The 19232-nt window shown below is 42.3% G+C and overlaps 2 long non-coding RNA genes across 3 annotated transcripts; both read right to left on the bottom strand.

Moving 5' to 3' along the window:
- Nucleotides 1-4775: 4775 nt before the first annotated feature.
- LOC139830498 (uncharacterized) lies at nt 4776-18657 on the bottom strand. The gene is made up of 4 exons (XR_011742695.1): nt 18354-18657; nt 7440-8183; nt 5224-6501; nt 4776-5125 (listed from the first exon to the last, which is right to left on the bottom strand). It is a non-coding gene; the product is annotated as an uncharacterized lncRNA (long non-coding RNA).
- On the bottom strand, nt 9318-15877 carry LOC127293414 (uncharacterized). Of its 2 annotated transcripts, none has more exons than XR_011742694.1 (4): nt 15415-15877; nt 14699-14782; nt 12968-13100; nt 9318-10279 (listed from the first exon to the last, which is right to left on the bottom strand). It is a non-coding gene; the product is annotated as an uncharacterized lncRNA (long non-coding RNA). The 2 variants fall into 2 exon arrangements; XR_007845811.2 differs by having other exon boundaries at nt 9318-10274.
- Nucleotides 18658-19232: the final 575 nt, after the last annotated feature.

The following is a 19232-nucleotide window of genomic DNA, read 5'->3' as shown; positions in this document are numbered from 1 at the left end:
AGCCTACCGATATAATGCAAGAAGAGTGACAACATGAAAACACAACTTGGTATGAATACATAAGATATGGAAGCACACTGCTATCTAAGATCCCAGAATATGCCAGACAAACTGCAAACATGTTGATTAGGGAAATGTTCGCAAATTGCAAGAAGATAATCTTTTAATTCCAGTAAAGTACTAACCTATTCTGAAAGCATGTTTTCATATACATATTGCTTCCGAAAAAGTTATTCCTGAATCATCGAATAAAATCAATGACAAATCATCTTATGTTTGTACATCGTATTGGAGTTCAACTTTTATACAGCTAATATTCATGGATACAAACCTTTTTAGCATATGCACCACCATTCTCTTTCTCATGAACATCTCTCCATTATTGCCATTACTTGAAGAGCCTCTCTTCTTTGTATCAACATCCTCCTGAAAGAAAAACCTAAATACGATGCTAACCAAGCACTAATTTTATCATTGATCAATAACAACAATAAGAAGAGCTTTGCTGCAACCCAATCACTCAAGGGGCATCATTAATATCCTCCTGCAATCAATAACCAAATCAGAATAACAAACAATATAGTCTCTTGATATTATTTTTTGCGAGGAAGTATAGTCTCTTGATCTTGACAATACCAGTAAACAGTCAACAAGTTTTCAAGCCCTGGTTATCTCATTATCACTCGAGGAGTTGTTCCCAAAAAAAACCAACATCCTCCTAAACGTCAACAACTTAAGCAGATTAATTGAGGGGAAAATCAACTATCAACGCTGAACCACGATCGACGATGGTTCAATGGTACAAGGAAGCCGTCCGTCCATCGGGTGGAGGATGGTCCGCCGTAGCCGTAGCGGCGGTGAGGGAGAAAGATGGTGACGTGGGAGGGTTGTGCTTCCGGAGGAATTGGTGTCGGCGTTTAGTGCGCCCCTCTTGGGCACCTCGGCATGGCGGCGCGTTGGTTAAAATGTGGATCAAGGAGGGGGTGGCGTGCAAGACGAAGGCGAGGATGGAGTGAGAACGAGTTGGTGTGATGGAAGAAATGGGTAGATAGAGCGATTAGATTGACAATGTTTCTTTTAATTATTACGTGCATTTGAAAATATAGGCCTACATTTCTTTAAAAAAGGTTGCTCATAACGTGATTTCTGCCTCGTTCTTTCCTAATTAATTTCTGTCGTGATTGATTGAATCGCGCTTGAGATTGCTTCCTAAATCGCTTTGATTGATCCTGTCATATGCTGGGAGGAGTGGAAAAGTGATCGGATGAAGCAGAGACATGAGATTAAATTGGGCGGTTCGGATGGCCCCAATCTCATTCATCAAGCGTGTTTGACGATCAACGAGCAACTCCAATATAATAGTATAGACTTCTACTCACAAGGAAATGGGAAATAATTTTCTTCAAATCGTAGGTAATGCATCTGGCTTATGCACAAATTGAATGGACGATACATGAAACCTTCCTTGAGAATGCTTTTGTTAGACGTGTGAATATTGTATTAACTCATCTATAATATGCGGTGAGTTTCTCCTTTATTCTTTTTTACTTGTATTATAAATCCCTATCTCTATTACAAAACTAAAGATATCTATACCGAACACAAAATGCATGACTTGTTATTTGTGTCACCAAATTTGCATTTTGCTGCATGACTCACGTGAATGGTACAGAGGCCACTGTGAAGATCTCAAGTTTCATATTAACAACCAAGCCCATAAATAGGCAGACCGAAGTAACTTACAACCAATTAACCATGTATTCTTTAGCCTTTTAAGTTTATCTTCCGTTTGTAAGGTGTTAGAGGAAACTGAACTTCGAGACTCTTGCCTTCTTGTGGCCGACCAAACTCCCTAGAGCTTTCCAAAACATAATTAGGAACCCGCGACACATTTCGTGCTAATCAAAATCGACGTATATATGAGAATGGCGGTCATGATTTTTGAAGGGCAAAGTTCCATTGGGGAATGCATCCTTTCAAGAAGCTTGCCAAATCTTCTCCAACTACAACCCAAACACCACGTCTGACGCTGTCTTACAATCAGCATATGCACGCATGTTAAAAGAGGATGTAATGCACTACTAGTATATATATAGATGTATTTTGTCATTCTCAATTATAAGAATATAGTATGCCATTCAGATGTAATTTTCGTTGTAATACTCTGATTCATTTACCATTGGATATATATATATATATTTATTATTACTATTGATGAGAGTTGATATGTCTCAAGAATGTTTAACATCAATCATCTAGATCATCTAGACCATTTGAGATGCCATAGGTTCCACGAGGAAAAAGCCACCGTATGATATCACGTCGCCCTCCCTCCTCCCTAGCGCCGCTTCCCATCCCAACCATCTCGCCCCGAGTTCGGGTATGTTTGGTTTGAACTCAAACTTGCCCCACCAAAAAATTGGCATGACCAATGCAAGGGGCATGACCAAAATTTTGGTAGGGTGGCAAAAATAGACCATGTTTGGTTTGCAACAAACTTATTTCGTGTATTGTATACTAGTTCCTAAAATATTTTACACATCTACTAGGTAAATCTCATAAAATATGTAGATTATTACCAAGTATGATGCACTTACAGAGAAAAAAATATTGTTAGTAAAAAATCTAAATCTAAATCTAGTCTAAACTCCTAAATCTAATCTAATCTAAATCTAAATCTAAATCTAAATCTCAATCTAAACTACTTATAAAAGCAAGAAGTTGGCAGGAACATTTAATATCAGCCATATATCTTCTGAGATCTGGCGGCCTAGGATGCTCCAATGACATTGCGCCTCCTTGCAAACGAATCGCCCGACTGATTTGGAAACCGTCCATTGAATTAGCAGTTATTTTGGAATTAAATCTCCTGCACGCTCCAGAATATATACGCTGCATCCCATTCCGCCCTAATTTAGCACGCATCCACATTCATCTCAAATTTCTACCGCAAAGTGTGTCCTCCGACTTGACATTTTCCCACGCGCACAAGCGGCGCGTCTCCGCTCAAAGATTAATTTCCTTTGTCACTGCATTTTTCATGTTTTGAGCATCACAAACAGCCGAAGTCCTTCGGTACCTCTTTCTAACGAACTAAACTTTATTATATCAGAAATCTGAGATTTATTTCCACCATCCGTACTCTATTGGGTCTTTTTCTTGTAGGTTTCTCTGAGCATGTATGTGTAAGATACAGTTTTTGATAAAAAAAAATATTGTCAGGATCAACAGTTTCTCTGAGCATGTATCAAAAACTGTATCTTACACATACATGAGAGGTTTATGGGAATTGTTGATTCTACAATCGCCAGGATCATGAAATATATCTTTTCAATTTCTGTGAAATTGTTGCGAGTTGCAACAACTAAGAGTTGAACTTTGATCCATAATATAGATGCGTATCTAGAAATAGAGAGAGAAGGTGAGGGCAAGCCAAAGACGCGGAACGATGAATGATGACAAATCGTTAAGCCTATGATATATAGGTTGCATTACAATTTACATCAACTAATCGAGACGTGTGTTGCACGTACACACTAACTAGTAAAGAGAAAAAAAATCACCAAGAGAATGGCATGCAATTGTTGAGGCTGCAGGTTGATACACGATCGGAGTACCTGGACTACCTACTGCGTACGTAGTACCTTGCTAATTACGTGAGGCTGGGCGGATTAATCACAAGACAAAACTATCAGAACAACTGGCTGCATGCGCTACATATATAGCAATTTTTTTAAAAAAAGTACATGGGAGGTGGCCTGGGCAAGCCAATTATTTGGTCCCGATCCAAACTAATGCCAAATTTTACGGGCTGACCAATTTTTTTGGCAGGGTCCAAACAGGCCTGAATCGTCCCGCCGCCGCCGACGCCGTCTGTTCTCTCCCGATCTTCGCCGCCAATATCCGTCCGTCAACCCTCCATCGTTTGGAAAAGCAGGATGAGGCCTCGGCGCACGAGGATATGAGCGCCAAGATCCGCCCGGACACCGTCCATGTCGGAGCCTCGGAGGACGAGCAGGACGAGGCCTATGCGCACGGGGATACGAGCGCCATGATCTTTGTCTTCACCGCTGCCGCCGCCGCCGGTCCTTGGCATCGCCTCCTGCGCAACCTCCTCCCGCTTTTTTCCCATCCTCTAGCCCGCCGCCGCGGCCAACACCCTGGAGCACCGTCCTCGCCAAAGCTGCCTCTTTCCGGATACCGTCAGGCGTCACCGCGTCAGCAGCGCCTTCATTGGTTCCACGACTCGGCACCACCGCGGATGAGCCCGGGGAGGATTCGAATCTCTTGAGCATGGAGTTTTGATCCGTCGGTGATGTTTGTTCCAAAACTGCATGCCATATTCGAATTATCAATGAGATAGCTGTAGTATTCATGGTCTGTGTTCCACTTAACCGGACGAGCCCAAGACCGGTTCCAGTGCAGAGTCAAGATTACAGTTATTACTAGAAGGACCCTACGCACGTTGCTGCGCCGTTTTTGGTACTTACGTTTTCTTATTTCGTATGCATTTCACTAACAACAAACGACACAGAGAAATGTCACATCTTATTGGCAAGGTATGAGAAAATATATTAAAATAGGGCTATCCATGAGTTTTGGATCTCAGATCTGGTCACTAAGAACACAAACTTGACGGAGCCATACATAGTTTATTACCCATCAGAACTGATTTACAGAATTGATATCCAAATTAATTAGGAATGGTACAAACATTCTTTCAATGCTACTACTGAATCAATTTCAAACTCTGTCCATTATCTAAGAAGTATTAAAGCCTAACATATTCTTGCTTTAAAATACATATCCCCCATTATGCAAGAAGGGAAATGTGTGTACTGCTTTTAAGATGCACACAGGTCCAACTAAGTTATCTATTCAGTATGCAAGTGACGAACTAACATAATTGAGATTAAATCAAGAAAGCTGATTACAGTGACACTCAATTTATAAGACGTCTATTTAAAGAACAATATCTTGAACACTGTAGCCATTAGGTAGTCGAAGTACAGCTTAGACATGGTATCTAACCATTCAAGACCACACACCAAAATGTTTAAGATAAGATAAAAGTAAAATAATTTGCCTAGGCCCAGTTACCGACACCAAACTATGCCCCAATAACCTGTTGAGGAGAAATAAATTTGGAATCACAGTAAGAACAAAAGTGTCATTCTCGGCTCCTAATGGAAGAACCAGAAAAATATATACGTCTTCTGTTACCTTACCAAAGGACATCAATAACAACAACTCAGCACCAGCTTTCCTTCTTATCACCCAAAAGACAATAATTTGTCATGTTCGTAACTTAACATGCAGAAAACATGTAACAAAAGGAATAGATTTTAGAAAGAAACAAATTATTGGATTGTTGCCTACCAAGCATAGCGGAGAAAAAATTGTATACATAGTCTAAGTGTTAGCTTACATCTGGAACGATGCTCGGACGCAATACTTCAGTTATGCATAGGCACGAAAAAAATTCATAAAAGAATAGTAATTATATAAATAAAGAAGCACTCACAACATAAGTAACTCGTAATTTTCAAAGCATATAGCTTATTGACATGGCATCATTCACTACAGATAAATTTCCTAAAAGTTTTGGAGTTAGTAGATCACATAATAAATACAAAGGACCACACTATAGGTACAGTAATAGCCCAGATATCAATTCTTTTGTTTATAAATGAGCATGAGGACTTCAGGAGTATATAAACTCCGATATGTTATTTAAGCAAACTGAACTTCCCAGCTAGCCTATAGATACAAATTGCCTTTTTGTTATCGTTTGCCTTTTCGTTATCCAATTCCCCCCGAGCAAACCAATTTTACTAATGCCAGTGTGACTCATAATCCTAAGCATCCCAACAGAGTCATGGCTCGAGTACCTCAGACCAAATGCCAAATCAATAAGCTAACCTATGTTTTGTACTCTTTTTTCTCACAGAATGCATGTTTCTCTAGCTTGTTATCATCTTTTAAGAGGAATCTGATTATGTCAAATCGGAAGCAAACGATCATTAGTTGGCAATATATCGAAACACAAATTACAGATCTATGCAATCAAGACATACACTGCACAAAATGGAAGCTCTTACTCGACCATACTGAGAAACTCAAAATGAAGGTATAGTACTGAAATAAACTTTAACGGGGTTTGTGTCAATTGGTCAATTTCCAACTTAATTATATACTGCAGTTACACAATTTAGTGGTGAATGGCCATTGAAAGATCACAATTAAAGAAGAGACAATGTCCAAGCAAACCTAAGTAAACATGTACAAATTTAGAAAGTCAAAAATTCCACATCTGCGCATAGCATTAAAACCTCCAGTAGAGCCGGTCTGAAGCTTTTCCAATGGCACATCGCTGAATACACCAAACCTCTCCACCGGCTGGGATCAAACTTGCACATGTATATAGAGTGACTCATGATTTTGCAGTTGTTTGCCATGACAAACAACCTAGGATTCAACTGCAGCTACTTTAGGTCCTTCCTGCAAAAGCCATAGGCATAGTTCTTGCATGCATCAAATCAGATATGAAAATAAACCATGTCAATCTGAAGAAATAAATTTATAAAAAAGAGGAAGGATGCACTAATTCAGTTATACCCAGCAAAGCGACACAAATGCCAAAATGGATATCATAAAACCCTAGAAACTTTGTTCTTGCTCTCCTAATTACTACTTTCATGTATAGAGTTCATACTTTAGCAGAGCAAGCAATATTGTGATCCACCTTTGTATCTCACGGTTGGGCTATGGTTTTGCATCTCAATAATGCTGTCATATGCTACTGGTCCACCACCTTTGTATCTTACAATCAGGTATTGTAATTATGCATCTCGGTAATGCTGGATTAGTACTCTACTAATCCATTTCTGTATCTCACAATTGTTTATTGTAAATATTCTAATAAAAAATAAACATTGGTCATTGTAACTTAATGATTTTTGAGCAAGGGAAGAAATATCAATGATTACACTGTTAACCAAGTAAACAAGGCTACATTTGGCATTGTTTTTTTGATAATATGTTTGGCATTGCTATTACAACAAATTATAAAATGCTCAGTCTAAGTCATCCTAAGTAGATTGTTGTGCTATTTGGATAAGTCAATGAACCAAGAATCAATAAAGAAAAAAAAGTCAGAAACCAAATGCCGTACAAATCCTAATGACAACCAAATGGTATTTTCGAATATATTATGCACGATTGGGAGTAGACATCTGAAACTTTGCAAGTTATCTTTGGTTCAAACCCTGTTGTGAATACATGGTAAAAATCCTTCCGATTTGGTTCCAATTCTCAATTATTGGTTCCACCCATGTGAGAATAATAATAAACTAAAATGGTAATCAGCTATTACAGATTTTTTTTGTCAGTTTCATGGTGCACAGAGGGCAAACATTGATGTTAAGCATCTATGTTACCTGAACAACAATGTGTTGTATCGACTTTTTATGCACTACTCCATTTGCAACCTTGCCTTTTCCCTTGTTCTTCTCTTCTTCCTCGTCATCACTGTACTTGTTCTCGTAATCGTTGTATTCCTCTTCTTCCTCATCCTCTTCCTCCTCAATGCCATCCTCCCCCACTGGACCTACACCAGGCGCATGGGCTCTTGTTACCGCGCTGTTGGGCTTCAGCCTTCAGCTTAAATCTAGTCTTCTGTCACAGCATATACATGCGTCGCACAAGCAGAAGGATGTCAGGTTGTGATTTCCCTCCGCTGGGGCTTGAAACTTGCCCATTAACAACCTACTCCTTTCGTCACTCCGTCAACTGCCTTGACTCCCTAACTTCAACTCCTATTTTCCTAGGACTCGCACCTAATGCTTTCTCGGTATCGTGTATAGCTTTTGATGCTGCAACTATGGCTGTAGCCTCGTCCATGAAGCTGACCTTCTGGGATAACCAGACTTTGTTTAAAGCAGCTAGAAGCAGCCAGAAGTTCTCTGCCATGTGGAATGAGAGCCAAGGAACATGAGGAAGTGCAACAATTGTGCTGTTGCGATGCTGAGGTGAGTCCCAACTGAAGTTAGGCCTAGGCATACATCATATATTGTCACGAGCTTCTTAAACGTGGTCAGATACTTGGTTAGAATCACAAGCTTCTTAAACATGGTCAGATACTTGTGTTAGAAGTGCATCGCCCTCCACTTCAGACATATTCTCTGCATTTACAAATGAAAACTTAAATTCTTTTACTACAACAGATAAAGTACTTCAGCCTTTTAGCACTTTCTGGGCCATGGGTTAATACATATAAATGAGCTATGATTACAGTGTAGTAGATTCAAATTATCCAATGTCAGATCTAATGGATGCATAAGTTCTAGGTTTGGTGAAACTACTGGAAAGGTATACTTCAAATCAAGTTAGACCAAATTAATTATTCATGTGATGTTTATTTGGCACAAATATGAACTAACGCACAATCCATCCAAAAATAAAATATTAATCCATATATCCAACCAATATCCGTTCTGCCTATAGTAATCTCTACTACTTAAAAAGTCTAAACTGTTTCCGTATTCTGCCAATACGTTTGGTCGTCCCCGTTCCTTTCGTCGTCTCCGTCGTCCCCACATGGGCCAGGCCCAACGAACATGCACCTGTATCGCTGGCTTGCCAAACCATCCCAGCTCGATGCCAACGAACATGCACTTGTATCGCTAGCTTTCCAAACCATCCCAGCTCGATGCCCCTGTCCCCAAAATTACGGTAGAGGTTAAAACTGCATCTCCACAAATCCCGCTACCACCTTGCCTCAATCGCATTCTAGGAAAGTGCATGGCTGGGCGCTGATTTCATTATGATCGCATGAAACAATCACCCGCCCAGGAAAGGAAAATAAAGGAATGGTTACAAGAAAGGAAATTAAAGGAATAGTTACAGGAAAGGAAATCGTAATATAATCCTAATCAGATTTCAATCTCTACTACTTAAAAAGTCTAAACTGTTTCCGTATTCTGCCAATACGTTTGGTCGTCCCCGTTCCTTTCGTCGTCTCCGTCGTCCCCACATGGGCCAGGCCCAACGAACATGCACCTGTATCGCTGGCTTGCCAAACCATCCCAGCTCGATGCCAACGAACATGCACTTGTATCGCTAGCTTTCCAAACCATCCCAGCTCGATGCCCCTGTCCCCAAAATTACGGTAGAGGTTAAAACTGCATCTCCACAAATCCCGCTACCACCTTGCCTCAATCGCATTCTAGGAAAGTGCATGGCTGGGCGCTGATTTCATTATGATCGCATGAAACAATCACCCGCCCAGGAAAGGAAATTAAAGGAATGGTTACATCTCTACTACTTAAAAAGTCTAAACTGTTTCCGTATTCTGCCAATACGTTTGGTCGTCCCCGTTCCTTTCGTCGTCTCCGTCGTCCCCACATGGGCCAGGCCCAACGAACATGCACCTGTATCGCTGGCTTGCCAAACCATCCCAGCTCGATGCCAACGAACATGCACTTGTATCGCTAGCTTTCCAAACCATCCCAGCTCGATGCCCCTGTCCCCAAAATTACGGTAGAGGTTAAAACTGCATCTCCACAAATCCCGCTACCACCTTGCCTCAATCGCATTCTAGGAAAGTGCATGGCTGGGCGCTGATTTCATTATGATCGCATGAAACAATCACCCGCCCAGGAAAGGAAATTAAAGGAATGGTTACAAGAAAGGAAATTAAAGGAATAGTTACAGGAAAGGAAATCGTAATATAATCCTAATCAGATTTCAAGAAAGTCCAACGCATCATTGTAAGGAAACAAAATCGGTATAATCCTAATCGCACAGGAAAGGAAATTCATGGCTACAGGAAAGGAAATTACAGATTTCAAAGGAAACCATCCAGCCATTTCAGGGATCTCTCACATTTTGAAGGAAACTCCATCATTGCGGATCAACAAAATCGGAATATAATCCTAATCGCACAGCCGTGCTTTCTCGTGCTGAATATAAAGAACCTTGAACTATTGTTATGCTAGAGAAATCGTCAGATCGCCAAGGAGAGTAAAGGTACATAACCATACCTCTAGGTTGTATGCAGTTTTCAAATTGTTGATGAAACTTGCTGTTTCATACCTTTCCTGATTTTATCATGCGGATCAACAGGGAAACTTAGAGGTGCACTTTGTTTGAAGAATTCCCCACCAGGAAACAGCGGATTACCAGAAAAAGGTATCAAATTGTATGTATTTGACTCTCATGCGGATCACCGGATGTATGCATTTTGTTTGAACAACTTCCCATCATGCGAGAATCTGCACTAATCATGATTTGAACAAATACCACTGTCAGATCATAATGTTTTAATAGTTCACTAATATAAGAGGTTTCATGGTTCTCATCGCAGGATATTCCATGTTAGTTGCCACTGCCATATAGATAGTGTAGCATGTAGGTGAATTGAACTAATGAAATACCTATGTCTGTGCACCGATGCGAGCCAGAGTTAAATAGTATTTATTCCGTGACAGAAAACAGATGTATAGTTAGTTAGCTAATTACATTAAGTAGAAAAATACATGCTGGAACAGTTAAAATAAGAATTCTCGTACATCGCTCCATCCTATCCATAAAAAAAAGTCGAGCTACATTTAATATCGAAAATAATATGACGTGCCCCTAATAGTGAAAATTCGATTGAAGCATCTGTGATAAATCATATACAGAAGACTGTAGTGAACATCGCCTTAAATGATGTGTACCTTATGAACATCACTTTGCATGTAGCATACAAGAGAGTACGAGATCAAACCAAGCGAGGAAAAAATACAATTGAATGCGGTTCTACATAAACATAGTTCAACTCTATTTTAGAATTCAGAATTGCGTTTCATTTCTGTACATGGACTCTCCATTACATTATGTTATCATGTCTATGTATCTATATAATCAGTCGTTGCACACTTATGTAATGTCTAAGTAAAAAAATGGGAATCTATATGAAAGAAAGGATTCACCTATGTTATAAAACAGGAAGGCCCTTTCTGAATATATGCATTGCTCTCTTATCCTTCATGATCTAGGAACTATGTGCTCAAACTTCAAAGGTGACAAGAGGCATCACTACATGGATGCGATGGCCTTGGTGCGCAAGTATGGCAAGCCGGACATTTTTCTCACGATGACATGCAATCCTAACTGGGATGAGATCAACCGCGAGCTCTACCCTGGGCAGACACCTCAAGATCACCCAGACCTTGTTGTCCGTGTCTTTAGGGTGAAACTAGAGGAACTCAAGGACAAGTTGCTTCAGAAGGGCATCCTTGGCAAGGTGAAAGCACATGTGTACGTGGTTGAGTTCCAAAAGAGGGGGCTTCCACATGCCCACTTCTTGCTCATCATGGAGGGGCGATTCATGCCAAGGATCCCACTTTGCCCCTCTGATGATGAGATGTTCCCTTTTCACTTCAAGAGGAAACAGTTTCATGTTAGGCTCAGCTTCGCCATGACGGTTAATAAGGCACAGGGGCAAACTATACCTAATGTCGATATTTACTTGCCCGAGTCGGTGTTCTCTCACGGGAAGTTATATGTCGCGCTATCTAGATCTACTGCTAGAAAGAACGTCAAGATTCTTGTCATCCCAGATGCTCATAACAAGGAAAAAAAACTCTACTCAAAGCAAAAAGAAGCGGCGTCCTGTCAATACCTACACGAAGAACATCATCTGGAAGGAGATCTTTACATCGTAGGTCAGATACTTCGCACTTGTACTTATATATATAGTAATCAGCTCCATTGTGGTGATCATCTTAGAGTCCAAATCCCATAGTTTATTTGCATCTATGTTGTTCTATCTAGATAACTACTTTTGATGCTAACCATAGTTTTGTTCATTTGCAGGTTTTGTTCAGACCAAACTATATATAATATAAGCATGAAAGAGGACGGATGTCGATGCTGGATATAAACGCCTTACAATATCCCCACTCTGTAATAAATCATGGGACAATTTGCATGAAAGAGGACGGATGTCGATGCTGGATATAAACGCCTTCTTACAATATCCCCACTCTATAATAAAAGCATGGGACAATTTGCTATTCATCGGTGACTATACACTGTTTTTTGTATTTTATGCACAACAAAGGACATGTTCAAGAAGTCTTTTTCCATTTTTAACATTTATAGTGCATGGTGCTAAACAGTTTTAGTGTCGCTGGTGATAAACATAAAGCATGTGTGATTGTTATTTGTCATTTTTGTGAAGCTAAAAATATTGTGAGTGACTCCTGCTATGTTCAGAAGTTGGCACTGTGTGTTATCAATTCCATTTGGTGTGCAGCCAACTATTTTATAGCAACTTGGATTGGTTTTCTTTTGTCAGTAATAATTAGACTGTCTTGCTTCGGATGCTTCCATGTTTTTCTTGCACCTTTCGTATTGTATCTGTATAGCTACTTTAGTAGGTCCAAAATTATTCAATTATATTTGCAGGCTTTGGTCAGGTTCAGACTATTTGTAAGCACTAAAGAATAATGATGTCGATGTGAGCTTGACTCTGTATATCAGTGTCATCAGTGTGATTTATTTGGGAAGTGTTGACATATGAATTGTCCGAAAATGAATAAAATGTCATGTTCACGAAGTTCTTGTCCAGTCTTACATTCAGTGCACGGTGCTCAACAGTTTTGGTGTCGCTGATGATAAATATAAAGCATGTGTGATTTTTATTTGTCATTTCTACCAGGCTAAAAATAGTGTGAGGCTCTCCGGCTCCATTTGGTTTGCAACCGAAAACTTGAAAAAAATCATGTTTATGTTGAATCTCTCATCTTATATCTCAGTAACAAAGTCCATTATGGTACCAAACATCCGGGTATACAGTTGGATCCCCACGGCCAAACTAAACTATCAAATCAGGTTTAAATATCCAATGTTCATCGTGGGGCTCAACAGTGAAGGAAGGCAAGCAACATTAAAATAAAGCTAAAATATGGAAACTCACCAGTATAGGCCCCTCTAGCATCTAAGCAGAGGCGTCGACCTTTTTGAACTTTATTACTAGCCATTTTGTATGACTTAGAGTGCAACCCCGCCTCCTACAACTGAAGTGCCTTCCACCAACACCTATGTTATTTCTGCAATGTCCACACCAAGGCAACATCAGCATTATCTCCGGAACAAGTTATATTAGAATAGCATGGCATCAGGCTACCTACCACTACTGGAGTAATGATAAATTTCAGAAAAATACTCTAAATGGAAGTCAATTTATTACAAGAAGAATTTATCGAAGAGAGACACACTATGCCTATTCAGAAAATTTAGCGTTTTTAGCAGAAATAGTGCAGTGCAACTACTAAGCCCCTTTTAGCAGAAATAGTGCAGTGCAACTACATGATTATAATCCTTTCTTGAGCATGTATTGAAAGCCTGTTGTTTCAGTAGCTCATTTCTATCTTAGTTTCTTTTTCTCGAGGCTTTTAGGAAGTTCCAAACACCATAGCTCTGGACATCAAAGGAACATCCGGTTTTTAGGATAATGCCCTCTATTCCCATGAATACAACAAGACAAATAATGATATTAAACCCTATGTGGTAATGCCCCGAAGTGTGTTAAATGAAACTAAAAATTGGGCACTATATGAAATATAAGAAATGTTATAGCATATAAGAAATGTTATAGGGAAGATGTCTAACCAAGGGAGTCAAACCAAATCTGTCAAGGATACACAAGACCCTCTATCATTCCAAATGAAAGGGCAAATGAGAAACCTTGGCGTTCCTTTTTTTTCTCCAAATGTCCCATGAAGAAAGGCTTTTGCTTAAGGCGATTTAGGCCATGCTGATCATGTGATTGCTGATGTCTAGCTGAACACCGACAGCTTGCCAACAGGAGGTGCTGAAGGGGCAATTCCAAATAGATTACCACTGGTTTCTAGGCTGCCAGAGGTACAGAGGACACGGTTGGAGACGCGAAATGTATCTGTTTCATGGATTTCAGAGCTAGACAAATAGTTTCATGAGAACAGATGCGTGAACGGATGCCATGTTAGCTCGTTGAAAAAGAGCACAGTTTGTGCAACAAGTAAAAAATAAACCACCCGAATGAGTTCCTAGCTGTTTACGCCACTGGAATTTCTTCATGAAGTGTACTGAAATTCTTCATCTACTGGTGCTAAATTCCACCACTGAAATTTCTTCATTAACTATACTGAACTCTCGTCCAGTGATCCTAAATTCGAGTCTATCAAACATATAGAGAAAAGGCACATCTTAGAAAATTAAATTACCAATTAATTCACAAAATTTTAATGCTTAATTGCTTATGAGTTGAACAACAATTTTTTTGAGGATCGTTAATACCCACTAATCCAACACAAAATTCGAGTTTCTTGGCCTATTTGTGGAAACCAACAATGCATATACGGCAGGATATCATCAACTAAAATAAACACAAGTTGAAACCCTCAAGTTTCCTGAACACCCCAACCCAATCAAGTAAAACAAACACATAAGAACTAAAATAAATTGTCAAACGAGCACATCAACAGATATTCAGAGCACTTAGCATGACCGCTTGTGAAAAAACTAACCAAACAATGTTCAGAAGATATAATTGTCTTAAGTGTACTGAGAAGGTAGCAATGAATAATCAGAGCACTAGAAGCATGTCAAAATATGAAAAGACACAATCCAAAATTCCAAACTGTACTAACAAGCGATTGTGCTTTACCAATGAAGAGGCTGCAGAGCTATGAAGCAAAACTGTTAATGGATTCAATAACTAAACCTTCAGACACTTCCCAATCCATAAAACCTGCAAAATAAGAAGTCATCCAAAATTTATAGTGCTTTGAAAGTGAAATTTAGCTTTACAAAATATCTTAGGATAGTGGACATATTACAACACTTGATGGTAAAAGGAAATACTGTCTTATAATAGTGAACAGATTTCAACAAAATCCCATATATTACTGGACAGTTAAATTATGTAAAGCAATAATATTGCTCGTGCAATTGCAGACATATAGCTACTCCGTGCAATTTAGCTACTGTTCACTATTATAAGCACCACCATTTTTTGTCGTCTCTCATCCGAAAATATGCCTCTGTTCACTATTATAAGATGCTTTGAAAGTGAAATTTAGCTTTACAATATCTTAGGATAGTGGACGTATTACAACACTTGATGGTAAAAGGAAATATCAGACTGCTTAGTTGGTTACATGAATAAGCAAGCATGCAACTGCTGACGACCAGTGACAGGTAAGACATGAAATTGAAGTTCATCATCACATACCACAATACTATAATTAACCACGCAGGAACAAAATTTGATACTAAGTTGCACAGATCAATAGGAAAGCAAGCAATCACATGATTAACAGGAAAGCAATCTTCTACTAGATCTTTGAAGCCATGGAATCAATCATACTCAGACCCACGGACCTGAACACAATGCACGCGCATACACCATGGCTGGATGGGAAATTTCGCCGGAGGGAACTGTTCGTACTTGCTCACGCCCGCGGCCGCCCCTGGCTAGAGCTTGCCCAGCCGCGCCATGGCCGAGCTCGCCTTCGCCGCCCCTCGAGGAGCTCGCCCGCGCCGCCCCATCGCGGAGCTCGTCGGCGCCAGCATCTCGCCGTGGTCGCCCGCGCCGGCTATGGCATACCTCGCCCGTGCCGCCCCTGGAGGATCTCTCCCGCGCCGCCCCTAGCTGGCTCGCCCGCTCCGTGCCATGGCCGAGCTCGCCCTCGCAGCCCCTCGAGGAGCTTGCCCGCGACGCCCCGTCGCGGAGCTCGTCTGGCACCTGGCCGTGGTCACCCACTCCGGAGCTTGCCCTCGCCGTCCCTGGTGGTTGGTGGAAACGCGGTGGGGGAATGGGGAATTGAGTGGGAGAGGGAGAGACTGGGAGTGGGAGAGAGAGAGTGGTTTTTTTTTTTTACAAAGCATTTCATGTTACAAAGCGGAGGAGGCACCACTTCCGTGTGACAGATTTTTTTTAGGGTTGTTTTTATTTTACAAAGCGGAGGAGGCACCACTTCCATGCGAATTTACAAAGTATTTTCTATTGAACGCGAACTACTTTTTTTTTAGATGAACGTGAACTACTTCTCCCATGAGAAAACAAAAACATATACTGTACCTGCAAAAACATATCAAAATGAAGACTGGAATTAGTCCTTACTCCCCTAAACTTTAATGTATTTACACTGGATTTACATGCGATTTACAAAAAAAAAACGGATGTATTTATAGTGGTATTTTACAAAAAAAAAAACTCATAATCTATAGTGGATTTACTGAGATTTACGGAAAAAATCATGTATTTACAGTGTATTTTTTTTAAGGGAAAAATCATGTATTTACAGTGGTTTTATAGTGCTATATATAGTGGTATTTATGAAAAACTCATGTGTTTTCATTTATACTTACATTAGAACTTCCAATGGTATTTTAGGGGAAACTCATGTTGATTAACATGAGATCTATGTATTTTTATTTGTATATATATACAGTTTTTTTAGCATAGGTCGGGAGTGGGAGAGACTGGGACGACGTTAGTTTGGTATATGGGCTCGTGGGCGGAAGGTGCCGAGCTAGGCTGGCTCGGTTCGTTTCTTTTTTTTTCAGAAGATTACCTTCCTTCCTAAAAAAAAGATTACTTTCATATCTTCTGTTATACTACTTCTAAACATTCCGTGTGTCCGCGCCTCCGTCTCTCCCTCTCCCTCTCTCCACCGCTATGCCTCCCGCGCCGACGCTCCGCCTCCGACTCCGGCAAGATGCCTCCGCGCCGGCGCTCCGCCTCCGGCTACCGCGGCGTCCGCGCGCGGCCGAGCGGCCGCTTCGACGCGGAGATCGCTCCAGCGAGGAGCGTATCCGCCTCGGAACGTTCGACCACGCGCACGAGGCGGCGCGGGCCTACGACGCCGTCGCCTGGCGCCTCGGCCGCCCGCGCCAGCAAATGAACTTCAACGACATTTGGACGCGCGAGCAGGCGGAGATGCTCGCGCCGCCATCGCCGGCCGTCACGACCGAGCAGCGGCGGCGCGCTCGCGAGCTCGAGCAGCGCCTGCACGTCGCAAAGCAGGACGAGCGCCTCCGCCTCGAGTGGGCGCGTGCGTTCCCGGAGGACGTCACCGCCATAGAAGCTTTCTACGCTCAGAAGAAAGAGGAGAAGGCGAAAGCGGGACAAAGAAGAAGGCCGACCGCGAGAAGCGCCGCGCTGAGTCGGCGGCGAGGAAGGCCGAGAGGGCGGAGAAGGCGGCGCGGATGGCGAGGAGGGCGGAGGAGAAGAAGAGAGGTGCCGGACCGTCCACGAACATGCCCACCTCCTCCTCCTCCTTCGAGTGGACGACCACTCCGGTCTCCGACACGACTCCAACTAGCGGATCGTCAGACCACGACTGGGAGGACTCGGAGTAGATTAGTTTAGTTTAATTGAAATAAAATGTGGGTGTTTGTCGAACTTCTAATATATTTTGTAATTTTCAGTTAAATTTTCGTACTTAATTTGATTCATTTTGAACGATATACAATCAAACTAGCCGGTCGCGTGGCCGCGCGCGCTGTATTTTGCCGCATCCGCCGGAGGGCCAATTTTACCACCCGCGCTGCATTTTGGTGCATCCGGCGGAGCAAAGTTCGGCCAAACGCGTGCCAACCATTTACAGCGCGGCGGAAGAGAGGTTTAGCACGCCGAAATTTTGAGCGTTTGCTCTTACCCCATGCAGAAATTTCAAACCCACTTCAACAGTAAAACAAAATGTCAAATGGTTATCCTTGCATAGGAAAACCAAACCTCCATAGCAAATGAGGTATTTGACGTATGCCAAATCAAAAAACCCGCAATGCTTCACCATGCTCATCCTTAGATAAAAACAACATATTTTTCTGAAGCTCAAACTGCATTAAACTGTGACTAAATTTAGTTTTAGGATAACAATTTGTTTACACAAAATATCAAATGAACAACAAGGAACAGGCAACACAGTGCCTCCCTTATTTATGCAGCTTGCAAAAATGCACAGTATATCCCCTTCGTTGTACTCTGACAGTGATATTCTGCAATACAAAAATATAATTAAATAAACTCAACACCAAAAACATGAAAATTGTAAGTACGGGCATTGTTGTGACTATGTATTAAGTTCTTCTATGATACAGTTCAACCAACATTCGGTCCTTTTTTTATTGTCTACACTTTGCTACTCTATGTACCCACCTATAAATCTATTTTCAAAATTTCATATATGATATTTGAATTATATATGTGTATTGAGAAATATAATTTGAGTACCCGTAGCAACGCACGGGCATTTGTACTAGTACAAAAAAAAGATGGGAAAGGAGAGAAGGTAGAGGTCTAGAGGAGACCATACCTCCGGTTGTTGTGACCTGGAGTCCGGGCGGATGTCGGCAACAGCTAATTGCTGGACCGCTCGGTGCTTCAAAGGAGGCAGGACGCGGCGCCCCCGACCTCCATGGCGGCGATGCCGAGCTCGCCGACGACTAGGAGGTCAGGTCGCACGTGTGGGAGGGGATTGGGGGCGGAGGGGACGGGGGAGAGGAGCAGCGTGTGGCCGCCGGTCCGGAGGGACTGTGGGGGAGAGGAGGGATGAGGACGGGTGAAGACTGCAGGTGGAGGCGGTTTCGAGCGTTCCAGGTGGGTCGTGCAAGTTTTTCTTCTCCTCAAAGTCGGTTATTATTGGCTCGCTGACTGTGGGTCTCAAGTCGTGGATCAACCACAGGCCGCCGGAACCCTGGGAGCTTAGGGCATCTCCAACCGGGCGACCCATCCCGCGCCCGCGCGTCCGGATGGGTCGAAACGGACAAAAACCCGGCCCAACGCGGGGACGCACCGCAAAAGCGGACGGCCACGGCGTCCGGAACGATGCAAACCCGGCCCAAATCTGGGCCGGGTTTGCGTGGCCGCGGATGGCACGCGGCGTCCTCGCGTGTCCGCCCTGTCCGCCTGGCTGGCCCACCTGTCGGTGCCCCAGTCCTATTAAATGTGGACTGGGGAAGGGGACTGTCCCTATCCAGTCCCCACTTTCCACTCCGGCCGCACGCGCGAGCTCGAAGCTTCCGCGCCGCCATGGCCCCGAAGCGCGAGTTCGAGCCGTCCGCCAACGACCACGAGGCCGGCAGCAGCCGGCAAGTCGCACCGCCGGCGTTCGCAATGGGGCCGCCGGCGCCTCCCAGACGCGACCGGATCTACGTCACCGTAGCGGTGGCGCAGATGTTCTGGGACGCCGGCG

The sequence above is a fragment of the Lolium perenne genome, chromosome 4, assembly GCF_019359855.2.
Source record: "Lolium perenne isolate Kyuss_39 chromosome 4, Kyuss_2.0, whole genome shotgun sequence".
Lineage (NCBI taxonomy): Eukaryota > Viridiplantae > Streptophyta > Magnoliopsida > Poales > Poaceae > Lolium > Lolium perenne.
This window is presented reverse-complemented; position numbering and strand designations above follow the sequence as displayed.